Consider the following 6,420-nt stretch of genomic DNA (forward strand, 5'->3'; position numbering starts at 1 on the left):
TGTACCTTAACAAAAGAAATAAACCCGTCACCAAAACCAAACGCCCACAAAGCAGAGAACAAAAACCCGTGGTGAACCCGATCAAATGCCTTTTCTTGATCCAGTGACACAAACCCACAATCCAAGACCCCCATAGTACACAAATCAAACATATCTCTCATCAAAAAAGATTGTCCAAAATAGTTCTATCAGGCACACAATAAGACTGATCCTTGTGAATGATCAAATCCAAAACAGTCTTTAACCTGTTCGCCAACACCTTAGAAAAAAGTTTGTAATCCGCACAAAGAAGTGCGACCGGCCTCCAATTCTGCAACGAAGCTAGATCCCCTTTCTTAGGCAAAAGGGACAGAACAGCACGGCAACACGACGTGGGCAGACACCCAGTCGCGATGCTCTCCTGCAACATTTCCAAAATATCCACCCCAAGAACACCCCAGAAATGTCTATAGAAGTCCACCGGAAGGCCATCGATGCCTGGAGCTTTCCCAGGTGCCATCTGGCGTACCGCCACCGTCAGTTCCTCCAGCGTGATGGGGGAGTCCAGGGCCTCTCGCTCCGAGGCCACCAGCTGGGGGAGATCCTGTAGAAGACCAGCCGCACAGGCCTCGTCACAGTCAGCAACACCGTAGAGAGCCGAATAGAAGTCCCTCGCGTGTCTCCGCATCTCCACCGCGTCACTCGTCACCCGTCCATCAGGAAGGCGAAGACAGGTCACCACCTGCTGAAGAGCTGTGGTCTTCTCCAGGTTGAAGAAGAAGGAGCTAGGTGCATCCATGTCCCTAATGTTCGCAAAACGTGCTCTCACCATCGCCCCTTTCGCCCTCTCATGCAACAGTGCGCCCAGCGCCGCCTTCTTCCCTTGCAACAGACTATGCCGATCAGGAGCCCCCCCCGCGTGCAGATCAGCTTGAATATTCATAATATCCCTCTCCAACGTTGCAATAGCTACCTTAACCTTAGCCGTGGAATAAGAAGCATACTGCTGACACAAGACCCGAACCTGGGTCTTGCCAGCCTCCCACCACTGACACACCGTCCCGAACATCCCCTTCCGTCCCCTCCAAAATTCCCAAAAGGTCTCAATTAACCCACAAAACGCCCTGTCGAGCAAAAGTTTAGTATTGAATTTCCAGTAAGTGGTGACTCGCGCAGTGTGTGAGTGGAACAATTCCATAGTGACAAGATGGTGATCCGAAAAACCAACCGGCTGGATACAACTCCTGCACAATCTATTCCGAAACGAGTGTGATATATAAATCCGGTCAAGCCTAGCTGCGGACACCACCCCATCCGAAACCCGAACCCACGTGTACTGTCTGTCTTGAGGATATACAACCCTCCATGTGTCCAATAAACCCACCTCCCGTAAACACCCCGCCAGTGTGGAAGCCGACCGCAAATGCGGCTCCTCACCCACTCGGTCCAGGGACATATCCACCGTACAGTTGAAATCGCCCCCCCAGCACCAAACAGTCACCAGGCGCCTGCTGACCCAAAATGGCGCGCACTTGTGTAAACAGTCCTACTCGCTCCGAGCCCTCATTGTGTGCATAAACATTTAAAAGCACCATGGTCAACCCCCCAACCCGAGCCCTGACCAGCAGAACCCGCCCCTGAACGACCTCAGTAGTAGACAATACAGTAGCATCAAGTCGAGGTGAAAACAAAACCGCCACTCCAGCACTTAAGTTAGAGCCATGACTCTGATACAACGGTCCCCTCCACCACCGAGCCCAGTCCACCTCATTACCAACATCAGAGTGAGTCTCCTGCAGAAACAGCACCTGTAACCCCTGCCGCTCAAACAACTCAGAGACCAAAGCCCTCCTCCGGCCGTCCCTGCCACCATTTATATTCAAGGAGCTCACCTTCAGATACTGCATGGGGACTGAGTAAAAAACAAAGCAAAAAGAAAAACAGATAGAAAAGAGAGAACACCCAGTGAAACACAGTCATACTCTATCTGGTGGATTTACGACCCCTACGACCGCGCCCCCGCTTGGGCAAGGGGTCCTTCCCCAAGGCCGTAATATATTTCCTGAGTCTATACCGTTTCTTCTCATCCAACAAGTCCACACCAACAAGCCGCCTCAATACCTTAACAGACTTCACAAATTTCTCCGTATCAGGAAAATAATCCGCAACTCTCACTGATTTACCGAATGATTCATCCAGAAAACTGTTAATGTCCTGCAACGTGTACAGATCGCTGCTGTGGAAAACAGAACCGGCGGTAGACATGCTAGAATCCGAATCATAATCCAGGTCGTCATCAGTCAGACTTTGGCTCAGCAAGGGCTGTGGGTCCCCGAGAGCCGGTACCACCTCTCCAACCATGCCACCCTGTCCAACAGTAACCGAGGACCCAACCGCAGCAGAACCAACAGCACCGCCACAGAGGGAGGACCAGAACTCCAACTACATCACCCACACAACCCTCAGTCACCGCAGCATCAGCCAGCCCAGATTGTTCAGTTAGCAGCGGCTCAGTAGACATAACAGTATCAGGCACTAAGCTGCCCTGCTGCGGAGGGACAACCTCCACCTGCCCACCGGGCCCCGCCCCTAAAGCAGACGCCGTCGCGGGAGTGGAGAGAGAGGGAGAGAGAGAGAGAGAAAGGGGTGAAGAGAGAGAGGGGGAGAAAGAGAGAGAGAGGGAGAGAGAGAGTAAAAAGAGGAGAGAGGAGAGGGGATGAGGAGGAGAAGAGAGGGAGAGAGGGGAGAAAGAGATGAGCGGGGGGAGGGAGATGAGAGAAAGAGGAGCGGAGGGGGGGAGATGAGAGAGAGAGAGAGATAGGGGGAGAGAGGAAAAGAGGGATAATGGGGGGGTGAGAGAGAGAATGCGAGGGAGAGAGGGGGAGAAGAAAGAGAGAGAGAGAGAGAGAGAGAGAGAGGAGAGGGGGAGGAGAAAGAGAGAGAGCGAGGGGAGAGAGAGAGAAACAGGAGAGAGAGAGGGGGGGTGAAGAGAGAGCGAGGGGAGAGAGAGAGAAAGAGAGAGGGGGAGAAAGAGAGAGAGCAAGGAGAGAGAGAGTGGGAGAGGGAGAGAGAGGAGAGAGAGAGAAAGGGGGGGAGAGGGGGAGAGAGAGAAAGAGGGGGGAGAGGAGGAGAGAGAGAGGGGGAGAAAGAGAGAGAGAGAGAGAGAGGAGGAGGAGAAAGAGAGAGAGCGAGGGGAGAGAGAGAGAAACAGGAGAGAGAAAGAGGGGGGTGAAGAGAGAGAGCGAGGGGAGAGAGAGAGAAAGAGAGAGGGGGAGAAAGAGAGAGAGCAAGGAGAGAGAGAGTGGGAAAGGGAGAGAGAGGAGGAGAGAGAGAAAGAGGGGGGAGAGAGAGAGGATGAGAGAGAGGGGGGAGAGAGCGAAAGAGGAGGGGGAGGTTTTAAAGTTCATTTTAATTGAATTTGTCCAGTTTCTCACAATCTTACTTTCCTGGGGGGTGGGGGGGGGGCTTACAAAACATCCCCTGAACCTGAATAGTTGATTATTCAATGTGCACCAATGGGCATTTGTATACAAATAACAGCTGCTTATGTTTACTTGTGCAGGCAAGAAGTTGTAAATATTCTTTCCATTGCATAAATGGAAAATGTTCATTATTTGTTTCCTCTGTCATAGTCAAGGCAAAGTACACGTGTGACAGAAAAGTGCACGTGTGACAGAAAAGCTTCCTCCTGTCAAGGACTCATTTTTACAAAAATGTCATGGAGTCATTCAATGGAGCAAAATAAACGAAAGATGACGTAAATTATACATTTGACTCAATTTACAGACAACTGGACAAATAATGTCATGTGACAAACAATCCACCAATTAAAAGGCAAAGATCTGTTTTTAGAGGCGTCAAACGGATTCTGAAAGAGCCAAGAGGGTGCAGGTTTTCTCTCTAACCACCCACTCCAGCAGCTGATTAACATCACTTTCAGTCGATGGAATCAGTTCATCAGTGAAATCACGATGCTGCAGTTGGTGGTTAGAAAGAAAACCTGCACCCTCTTGGTCCTTTCTGTGTGGAGTTTGCATGTTCTGTGTTTGCGGGGGTTCCCTCCGGGTGCTCCGGCTTAACGTCCACTTCCAAAGACATGCAGGTTAGACGAACTGGAACCTTTGACTAAGTTTGACTCTATGTGACCCTGCGACAAACTGGTGTCCTGTCCAGGCTGAACTCACCCAGTGACAGCTGGGATGGGCTCCAGTCCCACTGTCAACGCTTGATTGGAGGAATAGCGACTATAGAAAATTAATTTAAGTGAGATGGGAAAACTTCACTTTTTCGTTTAGTTGCATAATAATTCTGCACATGTACTTTGAGATTAATGAACATTTTGGACTGACTGAGAACTCTGTACAAGTGGATCTAAAAAAACTAAAATATCTTGGAAAAACTTTAATATTTATTGTCAAGCATTTCAGAGTGAAGAAATAGATATATTCCAGACTCATTACATATCAACTTAGTTCAAGCATTTTTAAAATTTTAATAATTTTATCCCTTTAGCTCCAGAAAGAGAAAATATGTATCTCAAAATAAGACCCACAATGCACATCATGGAGGAGCAGTCAACGCTTTCTGGAGGTCAAGTGCAATCTTGTTCCCATAATGCAATGTCTTTCTGGTCCTGACTTAAACTTAGTAATTTAAAGCAATTTAACTCAACTTTATTCACACATTCAACTATATCTACAAATCAGTAGAATGTACTTAGCATTTTGTAGTAATGTCATCAAACTTAAATTGAAGTTAAACTGAAGTTGAAGTTGAAGTGCACTGTAATATAACATCCAGGCTAACAGTACATGCAGTATGAATACCATCAATCTCTCAGTCTGGGTCACCACAGTCAGGGGGAAGACTGCTGACAGTTGTCCAGAAGACACTCATGGACACTCTCCACAGGGAGGGTCGGCCACAGAAGGTCATTGCTGAAAGCTGTGGTTGGCCACAGTGCACTGGGTCAAAGCATAGTCCTGGAAATTCGACTGGAAGAGAAAAGTGTGGTCAGAAAAGATGCACAAGCAACAGGGACAACCACAGACTTGAGAAGATTGTTGAGCAAAGTCAATTCAAGAACTTCACAAAGGAGCTTCACAAAGAGTGGACTGAGGCTGGAGTCAGAGCATCAAGAGCCACCATACACAGACGTGTCCAGGAAATGGACTATGAGTGTCACGTTCCTATGGTCAAACCAGAGACAATGTCAGAAAGGTCTTATCTGGGCTAAGAAGAAAAAGATCTGGACCATTACTCAGTGGTTTAAAGTCCTCTTCTCAGATTAAAGTAAATTTAGCATTTCATTTGGAAATCAAGGTTCCAGAGTCTGGAGAAAGCGTGGAGACACACAGAATCCAAGCTGCTTGAGGTCCAGTGTGATGTTTCCATGGTCAGTAAATGGTAAATGGACTGCATTTATATAGTGCTTTTCCATCTGCATCAGACGCTCAAAGCGCTTTACAAATAACGCCTCACATTCACCGAACCGAGGATCTTCTGATCTCAAGCCTAACGCCTTAACCACTAGACCATCACCTTCCCTACGATGGAATGAACCATACCTCAGTGATGGTTTGGTGCCATGTCACCTGCTGGTGTTGGTCCATTATGTTTTATCAAGTCCAGAGTCATCACAGCCATCTACCAGGAGACTGTAGAGCACTTCATGCTTCCATCTGCTGGCAACTTTTATGGAGATGCTAGTTTTCTTTTCCAGCAGGACTTGGTACCTGCCCACAGTAATAAAACGACAAGTGAATGCCTTGCTGACTGTAATATTACTAGATTTGACTGATCCTTCATAGATTCTCTGTGGGGTCTCGTCAGGAGGAAGAAGAGAGACCTGAAGGCTGCTATCAAAGCAACCTGGACTTCCAGAACACCTCAGCAGGTCCACAGGCTGATCACCTTGACGCAGCACTGAAGCAGGAACTCATTCAAGAGGAGCCACAATCAAGTACTGAGGGCAGAAATAAACAAACTTTACAGCAGTTTGACATTTCTGACTCATAAATCATTTTTAAAAAACTGATCTTGTGAAATATTTGAACATTCTGAAGGAAACATTTTCTAGTTTTTGAAGATGTAGACTGTAATTATGTTTAAAAAAAGCTTGAAACATTTTAGTTTGTGTCAGGAATGAGTCAAGAATACATAAAGTTTTCACTCTGTGGAATTCCTGACAAAAACATTTATTTTTTTTAAACAATATTCAGTTTTTTTTAGATGCACCTGTGTTTGTTCAACAATAAACAAGAAACCCACCATGGTTCAGCAGAGACCAAAAAACACAAAACACTCACTGTCCAAATAGTTTTGGTCCTGACTACTTTTACTTATCACTAAATCACAAAGAACTAATTGACATGAATCAGTGCCAAGCAGTGCACATGTTCACAGATTTGTGCATGTGCTGTGGTTGTGATCAAGTCCCAC

General features: G+C 47.1%; 1 long non-coding RNA gene across 1 annotated transcript in view; it reads right to left on the bottom strand.

Moving 5' to 3' along the window:
- Positions 1–5,952, bottom strand: part of LOC117530945 — a 15,708-nt gene extending 9,756 nt beyond the window's left edge. Inside the window, exons 1-2 of the long non-coding RNA XR_004566487.1 lie at positions 5,828–5,952; positions 3,892–3,899 (exon numbers count right to left, since the gene is read on the bottom strand). This is a non-coding gene — a long non-coding RNA (uncharacterized LOC117530945). The remainder of the gene's footprint in view (positions 1–3,891; positions 3,900–5,827) is intronic.
- Between the last annotated feature and the right edge of the window lie 468 nt (positions 5,953–6,420).

The sequence above is a fragment of the Thalassophryne amazonica genome, chromosome 18 (genome assembly GCF_902500255.1).
Source record: "Thalassophryne amazonica chromosome 18, fThaAma1.1, whole genome shotgun sequence".
Lineage (NCBI taxonomy): Eukaryota > Metazoa > Chordata > Actinopteri > Batrachoidiformes > Batrachoididae > Thalassophryne > Thalassophryne amazonica.